The sequence below is a fragment of the Felis catus genome, chromosome B3 (genome assembly GCF_018350175.1).
Source record: "Felis catus isolate Fca126 chromosome B3, F.catus_Fca126_mat1.0, whole genome shotgun sequence".
NCBI classification, from domain to species: Eukaryota; Metazoa; Chordata; class Mammalia; order Carnivora; family Felidae; genus Felis; species Felis catus.
The window spans coordinates 111,952,385-111,971,656 of NC_058373.1; the positions used below are offsets into that span (position 1 = coordinate 111,952,385).

A 19,272-nucleotide genomic window follows, 5' to 3' on the forward strand; every position below is an offset into this window, starting at 1 on the left:
ACTCAGGTCTCAGCTCAAGCACATGGCTTCTGTGACACTCCCCCACATACACACGTCTATGCTCTCCGATGGTTTGGGGGGCTCCGACCCCGCACCCTCTGCCTTGTGGCACTGTGCAACAATGGCCTTTCTTACTGTCCTGATTTGTGGCTGTCTCCCCACAGTGGTGAGCAATGCCAGGGCAGGGACAGACACTTCTCCCATGTATGCCCAATCCAGAGCCCTAGGCAATCAAAGGCACTTTTGTGGTAAGTCTGCTCCTGGGGGACTGGACAGAGAATGACCAGAACTGGTGACAGAGAACCAGACAAGGGGTTCAGCATGAGAATAGCCACAGGCTGAGTGGTTTGGCAAACTATGGCCCACAGGCCAAATCTAGCTCACCTCCTGTTTTTGTATGGCCTGGGAGTACAGATTGGATTTCATATTCTTAAGTGTAAAAAAAAAAAATCAAAAGAATAGTATTTCATGATGTGAAAATTATATCAAATTCAAATTTGATTATGTAAATAAGATTTTTAATTTTCTTAAAAGTTTATGGCAATTTGTTTTTCCTCTTGTTCTATGATTACCTACATAATATTCTTGATTTTGCTTCTTGGCCCATGAAGATTAAATTATTTACTATGTGGCCTTTTACAGAAACAGTTTGCTGACCTCTGCTCTGAATGGCTTGGCATGATTCAGTCCTAACATCTACCCCCACCCCCACAATCCACCCAAGACCAAGCCTGTGACTCCCCTTCCTTGAATGGCAGCATTGTCTGTGAAGAAGGACTTACTCCCTGTCAGTGCTTAACTCCATGCTCCCAACCACACACACCTCTTATTTGGTATCAAAAGGCTTCAGGAAAATACAAAGCCATTACAGCTCACAGAAAGATTAACAACCCTCCCTACAATCAGTGATGAAGGTGGGATAGTCCTGAAGTCTCTTTGTTTATTGACCACCTACTACATGCCAGGCACTGCATGAAATATTTTAAAGACACTATTTTGAGTTTCAGGAACCTCTTTAGAAGTTCTCATCCTTATTCCCCTCATATATGTGGAAGAACAGAGATAATGGTCCCCTTTTCCCCTTTTATTCTCTTCTGTCTTCACTCTGAGTGGAAAAGGAATCTTTAGCATAAAACATCAAGCCACAATAACTTATATAGCACTTGTCATGAGCAAGGCATTGTTTTGAGGCGTTCTCAACCATGTCACTACTGACATTTGGGCTGAATAATTCTTTGCATGGGGGGTTGTCCTGTGCATTGTAGGATGTTCTGCAGCATCCCTGGCCTCTATCCACTAGGTAAATGCAACTCTTCCTCCAGTTATGACCACCAAAAATATCTCCAGACATTGCCAAATGCCCTTTGGGGGTGAAGGTGGAGGCAAAGTTGTCCCCAGTTGAGAACAACTATCCTGCATGTTTTACATATAAACTCACAAAAACTAAATGAAATAGGTCTTGTTATTATCTTCATTTTAGAGATAAGTAATCTAAGGCACAGAAAGGCTAAGTAACTTCTTCAGGGTCACACAGCTGGTAAGTGATAGAATGGGACAACAATCCATATTGTCTAGTTCCTGTATCCATGCTTTTGCTACTGTCGATTTTATTAAGTCTCAGAACCCACCAAGCTGACCCCACCTAGAAAACTCTAGGGGATACCCCTTTTGCCCTGGTAGGGTAGAATCGAAGGCCTCCTTGGCTTGACCACAGGAAGCACCATTAAGATAAAACAGAGACTGGGAGAGGGCTAGAAAAGAGGGAGTAAAGACAAGGCCCCAGAAACACAAAACTGCTAGGCATCCATTGAGGCTGACTCTGTGTGGCCTGATGGGAAATGAAGCAAGTCCTATTTTGCACCACACTCTGCGCTATGGATATTCATGACCAGCTGGGAGAAATTTCTTTCCTGTTGCTCTCCTCCCTTCATCCCTCCTTCCTACTGTTCTCCCCCTGCTCCTTCTCTTCCTCTTTTCTTCCCTCTCTCCTCCTTTCCTCGCTTTCTCTTCCTTTCTTTGATGCTGTTAATGGCTGTGCACCTGCCTTTCCAGACATTATGAGATACAACAGGAGACATGAGAGTAAATAAATGAACTGAGGCTCAGAGCTTAATGAGGTCAAACACAGACATGCATACACACCTCCCTCACCTGACAGACCTACTAGTACAGCTGGGGTTTTATATCAGTTATGATTGCTGTGGGCTCCAGGTAAGAGAAAGAAACCAGACTTAGAGTAGCTTCACTAAAAGGGGGACAATTATTCTCTTTCCCAGAAGGGTCAGATGTAAGCCCTCCAGGACTTCTGAGTGGTTTTGCAATGCTATTGGCATCCCAGGCTCCCTCTGTCTTTCTGCTTCTCTATACTGCCATATGGCTTTCATCCCTTTGCTCACAAAAAGGCTATTGAACTTCTAGGCGTCACAACTGTAATTGGGCAGTAAAAGCAGGGAGGGGACAAGATGGAAAGGTGAGGGCCAGCTGAGTCTGTCCCTTTGGCTTACGTCTCATTGGTCAGACTGGGTCACACGACCACTCTACCTACAAGAAAGTCTGTGGAGGTGCTTATCTTTATTTTTATTTTTTAGGTTTATTTATTTATTTTTGAGAGAGAGAGAGGGAGAGAGAGAATGCACTATCAGGGGAGAGGCAGAGAGAGAGAGAGAGAGAGAGAGAGAGAGAGAGAGAGAGAATCCCAAGCAGGCTTCACACTGGCAGTGCAGAGCCTGAAACGGGGCCCGAACTCAGGAAAGAACTTGCGCAAGATCATGACCTGGCCTGAAATTAAAAGTCCAAGGCTTAACCAACTGAGTCACCCAGGTACCCCCGTAGGTAATTTTAATTGGGCATGTTATACCACACTGCAAAAATATTTGGGTTCAGTGAGTAAGGAAGTAGGGAAGAATGAATATTGAGGGGATGTCTAGCAGTGTCTGCCCCAGATTCCAAAGGCAGTGTCCATTCCACCAGGGAACACTGTTTGCTGAGAGCCAGTGGGCTGGAAAGGAGATACAAACTCTGGGGATGGTGGCTAACCTTGAATCTCGGCCGTTTCCTTTACTGTCTGCACGACCTTGGGCCAATTGCTTTATATTTTCCTTCCTCACTTTCCTCATCTATAAAATTTGGGGGGGGGGGAATCCCACCCAACTCACAGTATTTCATGGGGATAAAATCAGTTAGCACATGTAAAATACTTAGAATAGTGTCTGGTGCATAATAAGCCCTCGATAAATATTAGCTATTTTTAAGCTGTAACTATTTACTGAATATCTATTATATGCCAAATGCACCAAATTATCTTTTCTAATCCTCACAACAAATGCACAAGGGAAATAAATGTCCACCCACATGGTATGAGTTCAGGAGGGGTCCCAGGCCCCGGTACCTGTCATTTTGACATTTCATTGAAGCCTTCTAATCCTTAAGAAATTCTTTAATGAAAACACCTCTATGAAAGGTCTCTATGCACTTTTCAGCAAGCAGCTTAACATCTGACACCAAGGCAGAGATTTGTAGCATCAGCACACTAGGATGTCAGACAGAGCCTTTCCCTGGCACTTTCGAGTAGGTCTTGCCCTGGGTTTAGTTCCAAGTTTTGAGGGAAGATTTAATCTAATTTCTGTTCTTTTTTGCTTGATCTGCAAATCGACTCACCCATCCCAGATACTTAAAGATATGTGATAATGGTGCTCTGGGAATCAAGCAGGGGCTGACGCACTCAGAGCTTTCACGGTCAATTAGGACAGGGTGGAATCTATAGAAATGTTCGAGTATAGGAGCATAGGGGAGAGAGGAGACTGAGGGTCACAGATTTCAGCAGTTGGCCCCTGGGTAGAGTCAGACTAAGCTGGAGAACAATCAAGTTCAAGCCCCACACCCTTACTTTAGGGAGATGCCAGGTGCTGACTGAAGAGCAGTGATGTCTAAGGCAGCCAGCAGGAGAGAAGGCATCGGTTCTGCTATAGAGGTGAAAATAGACATGACTCCCACCAAGCAGCCCCTTTGTGCTTGCCACGCCCCCAAATCAACCATCAGATTGGGGCTGACTCCTAGAAGTTCAGTCTAAATAAAATCACATGTTCCTGGAAGTGCTCTGAAAAATTCAAAGACTCCCATCTTAGAATAAATTCTATTCCTAGGAATATTTTCTATATATTCTAAATATTCTATATATTCCTAGGAATATGTTCTATAGAGAACATGTGCAAAATGATTTTTCACTATGGCATTATTTTTAATAGTGACAAAACTGGGAACAACCAAAGCATTCATGAATAGGGGGCTAGTTAATTTATCAAATACATATTTTTAAAAACACAGATGGGCATCAGACTTTATTTACCTGAAAAGTTATAGCTGATATGTAGTTAAGTAGGAAAAAGCACAATATGAAGCAGCATGTAAGGCAAGGACCATACACATGAAAATAAAAAAATTGAATAAATATATATACTTAAAAAAATATTAGCAGAAAGGCAAGAACATGAACTGAGATGAATACCGAGATGTTTGGAAAAATTTCACCCAAATGTTAGCATTGTTTATCTGCATAAAAAATTTCCTGCAGAACCAGGTTTCTCGCTGTTGGAGTTGAAATTTACAAATAGGCAAGGGGAGGAAGCTGGAATAATCCATATGTTAATGGATTAGAGTTTGAAGCAGCAGTATGAACTCATGTTTAGCTTAGTATAGACACAGATGGTGGCATATAGAATATTTATAGATATGTGTACACACGCAGGTTAATATATGCACACATATTTCTTTGTTCTGTCAGCTGAGAGGGCCTAGAAGAAATGACATACCAGTACCAAGGAGCATACCTCATGCCCACGTCTTTATTTCTAATACCATTCTCCAATAAAAGGAACCAGGGCTCCTTAAAGAAATGGCTGATTCTAGGACTAGGGTGTAAAACATACAAGATGAGCCTAGAGCATCTTCTAATGCCATAAAGTAAAAAAGGACTAAAAAAAAAATTAACATGAAGTAACCCATATGGATGTGTATGTCAAAGCAGTACAGAATTCCCTATGGCCAACATTGGAACAATGTGAGCAACAACGTAAATAAAGTAGTATTGGACTATAATCCAAATATAAAATAGATACCTATGAGCCCACACTAATATAAATAAATTATAAATGGTAGGGAGAGGAGACAAAATAAATCTCGTGCAAAAGAATTCCAAATAATTTCTGTAGATGCTCGGCCCTAAGAGAGGGAGGGCATAATTTCCCACTCCTGTAATGTGGCTGTGCACAGTGGCCTCCTCGCAAAGAGGACAGCAGGGAAAGAGGGAAAAAGAATAGCTTCACAGTGGAGAAGACTGACAAGCTCATCTCAGTCTGGTGGTCAAGGTCAACATCAACAGTCATAAATCATGCTAATAGTATGTAACCTTGGTATCATGTGATAAAGATGACACTTTGCCCCTGGGATCTTCCTCCTCAAAATTCACAACCCCAGCCTCGTCATGAAAAAAATCATTAGATAGATTCTAGTAAAGGGACATTCTCCAAAATGCCTGACCAAGGTCCTTAAAAACGAGGAGAAGCTGACAAACTGTCACAGCCAAGAGAAGTCGAAGGAGATGGGTAACTCTAAAACTGTTTAAAAAAAATAACGTTTTTCCTTTATAAAGTTCCCACAGAATGATTTTTCCCTAAACAAAAGGATCAAAGTGAATTTTGATCTCAACCTTTAACAATGCAGAAAGTCAGTAAGGGCTTTGAAAATAAAGCTTTTCTTTAAAGGTTTTCCAACATCCTGGATCAAATTCTTACACGGGGCCTTAAGGTCAAAGTTCTTGGGCTTTCTCCAGGAAATTAAAAGATTTTCCCAAATATATCAGAGGCAGGCACAACCCTCACTAAGGGGAGGGCCTGAAGAAGATCGAGGTTTCCTTTCCTGGGCTCTCAGTGTTTTTCTCATCACACATACCTGTAGGTTGCACATGTACATCTCAGCACAGCCATTGTGACATGACAAAGCCTACTGTTTCCAGGGACATTTACAACACTTTTATCAGCCCCTAGTCCACTTTTATCAGATGGTGTTGACCACTATCTGTCCCTAGAACAGGCACAGAGGAGCTCTTCAGAGAGGCTGTGGAGTCTCCAAATAGAAGTGCACAGGTGATGGCCAAATACTGGCAGTCCCATAGCCTCAGGCCCCTGAATCCGTGGGGATGGTCTGACACTTTGCCATGAGCACATCTGGAGGACAGACTGATTTATAAGATATCCCCAAGATTCTCCCAGCCCCCACTTTAAATGAGAAAGAAGAATCCTCAAGCTGAAAGGGGCAAGTCATGGAATTGTTTTATTTCTTATTGATTTTGTACATATGCAACTCAGCTAAGTAGAATTATAGCAAATTGTGTTCCTGATGACCCAGGAAATATGCTAAAAAAGTAATACTTCTGAATAGTCAGAAAAGTTCCAGAAGTTAGCCCTAGGATTTAGAAACAAGGTCAGAAAATGACATCTTTGAAAACTGGAAATGATAAAAATCAATATACAACGAATGGGATTAGTCCCCTGTAGTTATTCATCCTCTGTAAATCATCCACCTCAGAGATGCTCAGCAAACATATCTTAGAGAAGACTGGAGTGCCTCCCAAAACCAGTCAAGGGCCCCAGGAGACTTCTGCATTGCCACCGGAAACTACTAATCTCAAATGGACCTTATCTTATTGAGATAAACTATAATTTTGAAAATTGTAACATGCTAATGACAAATACAATGGAAAACTCTCCTTGGAATCTAGAGATAGGAGACAAATAGAAAAGTCCTGGTCAGGGTTTTAAAAATAAATCTAAAGGAATAAAAGTCACAATATAGGGAATATAGTAATATAGTAATACTATAATAATGTCACATGGTGATAGATGATAGCTACACTTGTGGTGTGCATAGCATAATGTATAGAGCTGTTGAATCAATATGTTGTACACTTGAAACTAATGTCACATAGCATGTCAACTGTACTCAAAGAAAATAATTTTTTAAAATGGAAAATAAGTCTAACCAAGAGTGACCAATTTATGGCTTTGGTTGGTGGAAAAGTGTCCTCCCCTGAAAAAATTGGGACAATTCTTCAGGTTCTGGAAGAGCTAGTCCTGTGAGACTAGGTAAACCCTCTCTTTGATTTTAGTTCTCCAAGGAACCTTAGGATCTCCAGGGAAGACACTGTGAAGGAGGCGATCCAGATAAGTGGACATGAGTATCCAATTAGTAGGAGTCCTACAATATTGTGTCTCTAAATCAGTGTCTCATGAATTTGGAAAGTGGCCCTCCATACTTCAGAGCTAGCACATACTGGAGTGCTCCTTGGAGGCAAGGGAGTTCCCAAATTGCAAGGCTAAGGACTCACATGCTGGACTAAGTTGTCCTCCTAGTGGTCACTTCATGAGGCCCACATGGGCCACCAGCCGGCCACATTAAAAAAATCATATCCTACATCTTCCATTCTATAAGACAGCCTATTTACTTAAGATGTTTCTTAGACTCTTCTCCTTTGGGGACTGGCTAATGTTACAGTAGATGGATGGGTCTGACCTACCCAGATCTTCCTCTAACTGTAGATTTTTCAAATTCATCAAAGAACAAGAGAGTTGGGTACTTTCTTAAATGCATTGAACCACTTGGTGGCCCCTATCTAGTAGTTGGGTATCAATGAAGAAACCATGACAAGACATGTTTGGACACGAGCAAGAATCCTTCATTCATGCTGCACACACAGGCTTTACCATCCATTTGTATCAGTATCATCCATGACCTGAAAACAGCATTACTTCACGGACGCCACAATTTTTCAGTTACAATTTAAAAATCAACACTCACAAGAGGGGAAATTGTGTTAGTCTCTCATATGCAGAGAATAAGCCATAATTTCCTTGAAGTTTTACCCGTGGGTTATAGAGAATGTAGGTTTTAAAATATTTGCCTGTATCTGAGTAGAAACAATCTTACTCCTCAGTGCATGCTCTTAAAAAAAAAAAAATAACCTTATTTGGACTCTATTCTGCCTTCTAAGACAACAACTATCACTTCTCCTTCCCTACTTTGCCCTCTTCTCTCTGTCAAATGTCTTTTATCACAAAGAAATTGCAAGGCTTCGGGTCATACTCAGCTTTTCCCTTGGTTTCAGTAGGGCTCCTTGGTGAACACATACCCTGTTATGATTAAAAACATTTGCCAGCTCAAAATGTCTTCTCCAAGCCCCTCTATAAAAGAATATTAAAATCAAGGCTCGTGCTGTTATGAGTTTCTGGAACAACAGTCCCAGAGGCAACAGCTGCTCTTTCTTATTGTTGTAACAGCAACTCTCTTGGCAGCACTGAGATGGGCTTTTATAACTTCCCTGGAGGGAACCCACTGAAGTTCAAGTGATCCCCACCAATTCCTGACCTCTGTGTGATCCAGAAGACTCCCTGCCAGCCACCAGCTAGCTATGCAATGTGGGGCCCATGAGCCCCTCCTCCAATGAACTACACAAGAAGGAAATGAAAAAGAGAGAGAAAGAGAGCTCTCCAAGAGCCTGGACAGCATTCCTCTGTATCTAATGGCCCTCCTCTGAGGCAGCTGCTTCCTTCAGGCATGACTTCCCATCTGGATACTGGGAAGGCCTTAGGTCAGTCGTCAGCACTTTGCACCAGAGATACTCATGAGTTTTAACCTCCAAAGGAACAAGGCAAGAATCCTCTTTGCTGAAGAGACTCCACAAGAGAACAAAAATGGAGCTTTTGGGGAAGAAGCCTGACCTGACAGGTCTCTGGTTTGCTAAGGAGACAGCAGCACCACTTGCAGGTAAGAACACAGAGAAGGAATGGGACTCCTGCAGCTTGAGAGGCTCAGAAATTAAAAATTGGGGGTAGTGCAGCATCGGACCCCTGCTTTTTGACTCAGTTCTAGATGCAGAGATGAGCGTAGTTCACCTCTCGAATGAGGGAAAGATTATTTTTTTCCCACTACTTCTGTCATCCTTGGGAGCCCAGTAGATAAGCCATTTTAATACATAGCGATATTAGGTATCATTTATGTTTTATATACATTATATTATTAAATCCTCACAATGAGCCAATGAGATGAGTATTATTATTTTTATTTTGTACATGAATATCTTGAAAATATTAGGGGATAAATAGCTTATTTGAGAATATGCAGCAAGTCAATGGCTGAGGCAGGATTTGAACCAGGCCCCAAAGCACATGTTCTTTGTCAGGCTATCTTCCCTCTCTACCTTCCATGCCCTCCCTGCCCAGAGTGACTGCACCTCAAGTCTTGGGCCTGTGACCTTGTGTATGCCAAACCATCAGAAGAAAATGATCTCTATAACACTCCTTGGGGTCTGTTATCTGAATATTTTATGCACTATTTGCTGAAATTAAAACCTACATTGGTCTATCTCATATGAATGAAAGTCCTTTTTGCTTTTTATTAATTTTATACATTACCATTTATTTATTTGTTTATTTATTTATTTATTTATTTATTTATTTATTTTGTTTTTGAGAGAGAGAGAGAAAGTGACCAGGGGAGGGAAAGAGGGAGGGGGAGAGAGAGAGAGAGAGAGAGAGAGAGAGAGAGAGAGAGAGAGAAAGAGAATCCCAAGCAGGCTACATGCCCAGTGCAGAGCCCCATGCAGGGCTTGATCTCATGACCATGAGATCATGACCTGAGTCGAAATCAAGAGTTGCATGCTAAAATAACTGAGCCACCCAGGTGCCCCTGGAAGTCCTTTTTAAATGCCAACATCTCAGGGATGCAAGTCCCCAACAGAGGCATCTAATTTTCATATACATCTCAGGAGTCCTGCAGGTTACAGTGTTGGCCTTTTCTGCAGGAGGGTCAAATAGACCTGCTCAGAGAAATGGTACAAAATATGGGGAGGACTTCTAGTAAAGCCTGGATATTGAAAACATGTAATTAGCTTTGCTTCGCATGGAACGATCTCAAAAATGACAGTACAGAAATGTAAAGGAGGGGTGCTTGACCAGCTCATTTGGAAGAACATATGACTCTTGATCTTGGGGTTGTAAGTTCAAGCCCCACATTAGGTGTAGAGATTACTTAAAAATAATCTCTACTTAAAAATAACTTTTTTAAAAAGAAATATAATGAAAAAAAGTACGTGGTCAAAGAGAATGCATGGCAAGATGATGGGAATCAAGACAATGGAAAGTGAATGGATGAGTGATACCTGCAGGTCAGCGAAAGTTCAAACCCAAACTGCCTTCAGAGAGATGGCCAGTGACAAGAAAGCAGATGTGTTCCATGGAGCCCCTACAAGGATTTGGCTTTGAAGGCACCAAGTACCTCTAAAGGCAAGGATGGGGAGTGGGTCTGGAAACAACCTGAGAGGCAAAAGCCTTCATGAGGAGCATTTACACCTCAGCCCTGTCCTTTCCCATACCACATGCAATCAAATGGCCAGTGTTCCTCTACCTCTCATGGTCAACAAGAGACATATTCCCTGGAGAAACTGAGCTGACACGTTTTCAGGCCTGGAGACACCAGGTTCAATAAAGGGTAAAGTACTAAATGCATGAATGTTTACATACTGGACAGTCAGGCTCCAAGTCTTGTCTCAACCCCTCCCCGAAGGCTGGCATACAGGTGCTTTGGAGAAAATAAACAACACTAGAGAAAGACTTACCTATGATGACATTTCAGGGCTGCTAATAGAAAGACACAGCATCTGGGGCGCCTGGGTGGCGCAGTCGGTTGGGCGTCCGACTTCAGCCAGGTCACGATCTCGCGGTACGGGAGTTCGAGCCCCGCGTCAGGCTCTGGGCCGATGGCTCAGAGCCTGGAGCCTGTTTCCGATTCTGTGTCTCCCTCTCTCTCTGCCCCTCCCCCGTTCATGCTCTGTCTCTCTCTGTCCCAAAAATAAATAAACGTTGAAAAAAAATTAAAAAAATATATAAATAAATAAATAAATAGAAAGACACAGCATCTGACAATTATTTCACTAAAAATTTTTAAGCTTTTCATTTTGAAATAATCTGACTTACCAAAAAGTTGCAAATACAGTACATAGAGTTACCACAGAACCTTCATTCACCTTTCCCAAACGTTAATGTTTTACGTAACTACAGTAAAGTGATCAAAATCGGGAAATTAACACTGATACCATACTATTAATTAATATAGAGATCTTATTCAAACTTCACCAACTTTTCTTCTCTGGTCCGGGATCTAATCCAGGACCATGCATTGCACTTAGTTGTCATGTATCCTTAGACTCCTCCTATAATTTAGAACAAATGCTCATTATTTCTCTGTCTTAGATGACTTTGACATTTTTTAAGAGGACTGGTCAGCTACATTCCAGAATGTTTATTCTAAGTGCATTATATTAGGAAGCACATGATATCAATAATATCTCATTACTGGCTATGTTAACTTCAATCACTTGGTTAGGTGATATCTGCCAGGATTCTCCACTCTATTGTTTCTTTTCTAATTAATAACTATATTGTGGGGAACAAAATATCCTGTTTCCCACACACTTTAATTTGCTAATTTTATCATCCACTAATGTTCTTGATTATAACAATTATTACTGAGTTGTTTGCCAAAGAGTGATTTTTTAAGATTTCCACCATTCCTTCTACAACTTTATTTTTGTTGTTGTTGCTGTTTTAATAACTTATTTTCATGTTAGCTAATATACAGTGTATACAGTGTAGTCTTGGCTTTAAGAGTAGATTCCTGTGATTCATCAATTACGTACAGCACCCAGTGCTCATCCCAACAAGTGCCCTCCTCAATGCCCATCTCCCATTTTCCCTGCTCCCTCCAACCTGCCACCCCCACCAACCCTCAGTTTGTCCTCTGTATTTAAGAGTCTGTCACGGTTTGCCTCCCTCTCTGTTTGTAACTTATTTTTCCTTCCTTTCCCCTATGGTCTTCTGTTAAGTTTCCCAAATTCCATATATGAGTGAAAACATTTGACATCTGTCTTTTTCTAACTGACTTCTTTCACTTAGCATAATACCCTCCAGTTCCATCCACATTGTTGCAAATGGCAAGATTTCGTTCTTTTGTATATATATATATATATATATATATATATATAGAGAGAGAGAGAGAGAGAGAGAGAGAGAGAGAGAGACACACACACACACACACACACACACACACACACACACACACACCATCTTATTTACCCATTCATCAGTTGATGGGCATTTGGACTCTATCCATAATTTGGCTATTGTTGATAGCACTGCTATAAACATTGGGGTACATGTGCCCCTATGAATCAGCACTCCTGTATCCTTCTACATTTTTAACTGAAATTCTGTAGTTAGAGCTTTATCTTCTCCCCTAACAATTTATTTATCTACTAAATCATTTATTTATATCAGCATAGACTCACAGATATTTATCTTATTCTATTCTATCTTATCTTTTTTAAAAAAAAATTTTTTTTCAACGTTTATTTATTTTTGGGACAGAGAGAGACAAAGCATGAACGGGGGAGGGGCAGAGGGAGAGGGAGACACAGAATCGGAAACAGGCTCCAGGCTCTGAGCCATCAGCCCAGAGCCCGACGCGGGGCTCGAACTCACGGACCGCGAGATTGTGACCTGGCTGAAGTCGGACGCTCAACCGACTGCGCCACCCAGGCGCCCCTTATCTTTTTTTTAGATGGAAGTATAGTTGCTATGCAATGTTATATTAATTTCAGGTATACAACATAGTGATTCATCAAGTTTATAGGTTATGCTATGCTTACCACAAGTGTAGCTACCATCTTCTATCTTACCTTATTCTACTCTTATTATTTATTTCATTGCTCAAATTGTCCCAGATCTGGCCAGTGAAAGCTGTTTTTAGTTGGCTCCTCTGTCCTTTCAACATGTCCCCACCATTTTTTGAGCACTTTCTCACTTTCTGACACCATAAGATTTCCATGCTTATCCCATCCTTTTTCTAATTTAACCTAGAATGAGCCATTTCTCCAAGGAATGCCAGTTGCTTTTACTAGAGAATGATATACAAAAACAAGGGTGAGCCCTATGTGTGATTATTGCTATTGGGGTGCATCTGTTTTAGGCCCTCTCAGCAGGCAGAGCTAGAAAATCAGTGCATGGGCTCATAAACACATACACACATCTAAATTCTATAGTTGTATTAAAAATAGAGACTCAAATCTTAGATTAAGATTGACACACACTAAAGTCTGCTTCCAGGAGGAAGGATGGAGAAGCAGAATACAACAATGGCTCAACTCCTCAGCCTTCTCAATTCCATGAAGTTGTAAATGTTCTTTCATATACCTTCACATGAAACAATTATGCAAAAATAGATTAGTAACATGAGCAAGCTGCCAAGGGTTTCTTCCTGAAAGCTATTTTTCTTTATAGTTTCTATTTACACTATTTACATAGTTTACAGAATATTTACATGGGTTCAAAATTCCTTCCCATAAAATACTTATTAATTACAAGGCGAAAGGTAAGCTTTACAGAGAAGCCTGGAAGATACATCCTTCAACAAATAATCAAAGATAACATCACCAGTAATAGGACAAGTCAAAATCATGCAGTGGATATGGTAAGAAGCACCAGTACCCCTCTGTGATACTCCTACCAACGATGCAGATGCAAGACCAGACTACTCAAGAGGAAACATCAGACAAACCCAAGTTGGGGGAAAGTCTACAAAGTAACTGAACTGTACTATTCAAAAGTATCGAGGTCACAAAGGAAAGACTGAGAAATTGTTCTAGACTGAGAGACACTAAAGAGAAACACATAAATGCAATATGTGAACCCAAGTTGGATCTTTTTGCTATCAAGGGTCTTCTTAATGAAACTGGAAAATCTTGACTGAGGTTTGAGAATTAGATGGTAAAAATGTACCAATGTTAATTTTTCTGAGTTTTATTGTAGTATTGTGGTTATGTGGGAGAATATCCTTTTTTGTGGGAAATACCCACTAAAACATTTGGAGTTCATGGAATTATGTCCACAGTTTGCTTTCAAATGCTTTAGGAAAAGAACAGTTCTTTCTAGTATATCTGCAATTTTTTTATGGTTGAGATTTGCTTTAATTTTTAAAATTAAGTAAGTAACCAAGAGAAAAATCATGAGAGAAAAGATTTTTGAAAAGTTATACGTTTAGCCCAGGAAATCCAACATCCAAATACTACAAGCTCCAGAAAGACTAAACAGAGTAAACAGAGGGGGACAAAATTATCAAAGAAGTGTAATAGGAGAAAATGTCTGAGGTGTTTTTCCTACAGGATACCATTTCTCAGATTAAAGGCCCCACCAAGCACTTACTACAATAAATGGAAAAAACCAAGGCATATCATCATGAGACTTTAGACATAAAAGAAGATGCAAAGAATTTCTGGGAGTTGGGGGGAGAAGTCACATACTCTTTATGAAGCCATTTTTGAAAAGTAGAGCATTCCCCTTTGCCAAGCCGCAAATCAATAAAATTCTTTTTATAAAGACAGTGAATGAAATGTTCAGAGCTAGAAGAGACACACATCAGTCAAAAGGGGCTTTTCAACAAAATCCTTCCATTTTCTACCCAAGATAATGTTAAATTGTAATCAGAAAATACTCAAACTAGTTTCTCAGCCCTTTCCTTTAATGAGATTGCCTCTTGAATGGTGCCAAATGTTAGAGCAGAGATTTGAGACCCACCTGCTGCTTGTCCTGGGAAGGCTGAATGAAAGAGGGTAAGGCCATCCTACACAGAACATAAGAGGATACAGCAAATAAAGGTCCAAGGATAAGGTGCGTGGGCACCAGTTGCTCACTGCTGCTCTCCTGGAGGTGAACAGCCTTGTCCATTTCCACCCAAAGATGTCTAACAGGGATGCCATCCAATCACAACTTGTTCTTTGCACAACATGCCCAACATACACGGCAGCTCTGGGCATTTGGCCTAACCTGGTCTTCATCTGGTATGCTGAACCAGAAGCAGGTCAGGTGGCCCTTCTGGCTTCTTCCCTGAGACTTACATCCTGACTGAAGCCTCAAATTCTGGCTGCTCTGCTGGTGAGAAGAAGCACCAGACACACACAAGAAAAGAGGGCATTTCTCTCTCAGGCTTTGGACAGCTGGTCTAAGCCTGTTCATGCTTTCCTCTTGCCTCCTGCCCCACTTTTGTTCCTGCATGCAGTACATGAGCAGGGGGCTGGCCTTCCAACCAAGAGGCTGTCCCGGGCCCACAGCTTCTGGAAAGAAGGTCATAGGAACTTTCTCTTAAATTAATCCAGCGGGGAGGAAGAAGAGGACAGCAGGAAGAAGGGAGCCCAAAAGCATAACTAAGGAAAATATTACAAAAGAAGGACAATTCCCTAGAAAGCAGAATTTTTAACTTCTTTCCTTCTCCCCCAGATCCTACCCACTCTTTAAGCCAAATCAGTGGTCCTCAAGCCAGTCAAAACCAGGGTGTAGGACTGACTGTGGAGACTTTGCCTCCCCTAGAGGCTGGAATGTGATGCCACAGCCATCAAGAGCCAAGCTATGCATTGGTGGCCATCAGAGGAACTGAATGGTGCCAAGTAGAACACAGAGGCCACCAGCAACAGTGCCAGGGAAGAGAGACACTTGGGGTCCCAGCAGTCCCATTGTCTGAGAACTCATTGTCAAACATGGTTTCTGTTATCATTCTAATTGTTACACTTTTTGAATGTCCTTCTTAAGGTTAGTGTGGCCCCGGGGAAGCAGAGGTTACAATGCAGAAGGGTCCAGATGCATCAGTCCCATCCGGATGACAATCTTTTGAGACACAGCCCCCGTAGCTCCCCATTGCCATGAGAAGTGCATAAGACTTGTCAACAGCGTGTCAGTCCCTTTGGACAGCTCCAGGGTCTTCGCCTCATCATTGTGACACAGAACATCCATTAAATTTATCTGTACACCAAGAGAATTTAGACTCAGCATTCATGAAGCCTCTGCTCTTTCTATCTGCCCTCAAGCAATCCGCATCATTGAAAAGAAATCATTCCTGATTCCAGCAAGTAGGTTTTGAAATTTTCTATCCATCTTCAGTTATTCTTAACCATTCTCCTTCTTGCCCTGTGACCTGACTGGGAGCAGCCTTGAGGGCCCACACCCCCATATAACCCATCAGCCATCAGGAATGCAGTAAGTTTTGTCTTGAGCTAATTTCAGTCCAAATTTGAGAGCCTTTGGTTATCTTAGAAAGTTCTGAGTCACTTGTCAGGAGTCTCAAGTTTAGGCTCCCATTGCAGAGACATTACTGCTTCCTTAGTTACAATAAAACTCTTCCAGTTGGCCAGTGTCTAATTAGGCACTAATTAGAGTGAATTCTCACCTACCAAGTATAGGACTCAGTCAGGTCTCCTTCCTTCCCTATGCCTGTGAGCTATGGAGCCAGACTGCCCATTCAAATCTTGACTCTGCTACTTCTTAGCTCTCCCTTTGAGCAAACCTCTGAGCAAATGCCTCAGTTTCCACATCTGAGAGATGTAAGTAATAATGGTTTATTACCTGTGATGTTATTGTGAGGAGTAAATGAGTTACTATATGCAGAACAGATAGCACACTATGTGGCATCATTAAGTACTCTATAAATAATAGCTGCTATTACTATTATTACATAACTTTGGCCCAATTTGGGAAAAAGTGTTCATCTCAAAGTGCTATATGAGTACTTACATCATCCCTAAAAGACAATAAAAAGAAATCACATTACCCCCCAAAACCAGAACAATAGCTTACTTTCTAATATGGATACTTTGTAAGCAAGTTATTTTGATAAACCACTGCCACAGTGCTTATGGGCCTTTAAGCCCAGTGAAGCTTCTGAGTTAACAGTAACATTCAGAAACAAAGAAATTTTTTCACTTCTCTAGACCTGTTTCTCCAATTCCATACCCTCTCTGACATCTCCATCTGAGTTTAGCCTCCAGGGAAACAAGCTTAGTCTGACCTGGTCAGAGCTGATGGCAGGAAACAGCGCTGATGTGCAGGAAGAATCACATGGGGTTTTAGTCCTGGATGCTGGTGTATCCCTCCCTAGAAGACTAAGTCCAATCCCATCTAAGCTCCCCTTGGTGCTGCTGGATGTTTGCAGCTCTTAAAGAGACAGTAGGTTACAAAGGAGCTTCTGACTGAATGTGAGGTTCTTTGTGGCCTTGGTTTCCAGGGGTTTGGGAACATGTGGCGAGAAGCAGAATTAGGCTTTATTCTCAAAGAAAGGATTAACTTCAGATCCAGTTTTACCACTTGTTTGAGACAGGGCTAGCTTCACTGTCCTGCTAAACCAGGATGAGAGGGATCAAGAAAATGGCGCTCTAGGAAGGCTAATCTTCCATTTCTGTGCAAGGTGGACTAGAGAACATAGATCCAAAGACGGGAAATGGTCCAGGAGGAAGACAAACAGGACTAGGCCAGGTAACACCAGCCATAAGCATGTAAAGGAAAGAATGGTTTTCAGTCCATTCAGTCTGCTATAACAAAATACCACAGACTTGGTAGCTTATAAACAAGAAACATTTATTGCCCACAGTACTGGAGGCAGGAAGTCCATTATTCTGCATACTGACGATATGTAGCTTTGTGTGTCACATAGGAGGCCACAGATGTGCTACCAGGTGAATAATTCGGATGCTGGTGCTTGCTCAAAAGAGTCAAAGTTTAATTTAAACACAAAATAAGTGTAGTTGACACTTTATAATACTGAAACAGTTTCCCTTGTTTGTGAGCTCTCTAAGCCTTTCCATACTCTCTCTGTCTCTTCTCTTTCTGGTCATTTTCCAGTTTATTTATTTTCCTCTTCTGTTTGAAGAACATAAGACAAAATTACCAAGAGGAAGATGTTTGCTTTTGGGAGAGGGCTGAGGTCTTCGCTAGGTTAGACATTTGGTGAATCCATTGGCTCTGTGTTCTACATTAGGGTTGGATAAATGAGAATTGGCTTCAGGCAGGGGTGGAAAGAGGGAAGCTATCAGAGTACCTGGTGAGAAATTGAATTCAGAGAGAGGGAATGAAGTGGAATATGTTCCTTTCAGTCCCATTGATCTTTCTTTCCATCAAAGCATCTCCTCCAGGCTTCAGTTAAGGATATAGAATTATAGGAATTAGATATGTTACCCTATCTACAATGATGGCAGGATCATTTGTCAATGAAAAAAATTCAATTGGAGAGTTTCTGGAACACTCTTTATGCTTGACTTGTTTTTGAGACCTTTTTAATTGGATTTGAGTCTTTTGTTTCTTTGGACAAAGTCATTAACCCCTGTTTCACCGGGCTGAAAGAAGAAATGAAAGGTAGTTGACCGTCTAGGAGCCCTGACATACGTAGATGCTGAATCTGGGTCAAGGCCTTGAGACCATTTGTGAGATCGCAAACCATAGTATCCTCCACTAGTCCTCCTGTCCTAAGTCTTTTGTGGAGAGTGGTTGGCAACACCTTGAAGTCCTTGTGACAAATGGGACTTAACGCAGAAATCACTAAATCTGCACAGGGCAAGGCAGTACTAGTCCTTGCGTCTTGCCTCACTTCTTCCTGGCCCACATCCCCTACTGCCATTGCCATGGTAACCAGCTTTGCACAGGGATCAGCTGAGAGCATTGTGCCTCAGTTGTGCTGTGTCTCCGGGTTTCTTGGACACAACAGCATGCAGTCCAGCCAGGATCTGCAAGGAAGTTAACAACTCACAGCACAATACCGAAGTACTCGATGGATGTTCCTCCCTTCTGTCACTTAAACAGACAATTCTGGGCACATTCTGCATGACTCCTCACAGCAGCCCAGTGGGGCTGAGTCCCAGTAGCCTGCAGGAGTGACTCAGTCAAGAACACCACCTCTAGTGCCCTTCCCACCTTCTCTGTTGCAAGCTTTCCAGTCTCCACCCCTGTGCCCCAGAAATCATTTCCCCAAATTGGCTGCCCACACTAAAGGTCTTGACTCAGCCTTTCTCTGAGAAAACGCAGGCTAAAACATACACCTGGGGGAGGTGGAGGAGGAACTGCAGACAACCACAAAGAGGAATATGCAGGTAAATAGAGACTGCAAAAAAATCACAAAGGAGAAAGGTCAGAGGAGATAAGCTTCATATTCCAAGACCAATCAAATCCTAGGACAGTTTCTGGCTCAGAGAGGCAGCATTGAGTTTGAAGTGGGAAGGAGAGGCCAGTGAGGAATGTGGGTGGGGAGGGAAAACCGTCCAGAAAACCATTACAATCCACACCACTCACCACCCCTACCTTCCCTCCACCCAGATTGCACAGCCATATCTCCAAGCATCTCTGCTGCAGAAAG

General features: G+C 41.8%; 2 long non-coding RNA genes across 2 annotated transcripts in view; one reads left to right on the forward strand and one right to left on the reverse strand.

Moving 5' to 3' along the window:
- The window catches only part of LOC109500881, a 76,892-nt gene that overhangs the window by 33,144 nt on the left and 24,476 nt on the right, over positions 1-19,272 (reverse strand). The gene's annotated exons all lie outside the window — the stretch shown is intronic.
- Positions 155-15,909, forward strand: LOC109500883. The gene is made up of 3 exons (XR_002158714.3): positions 155-248; positions 7,163-8,817; positions 15,687-15,909. It is a non-coding gene; the product is annotated as an uncharacterized LOC109500883 (long non-coding RNA).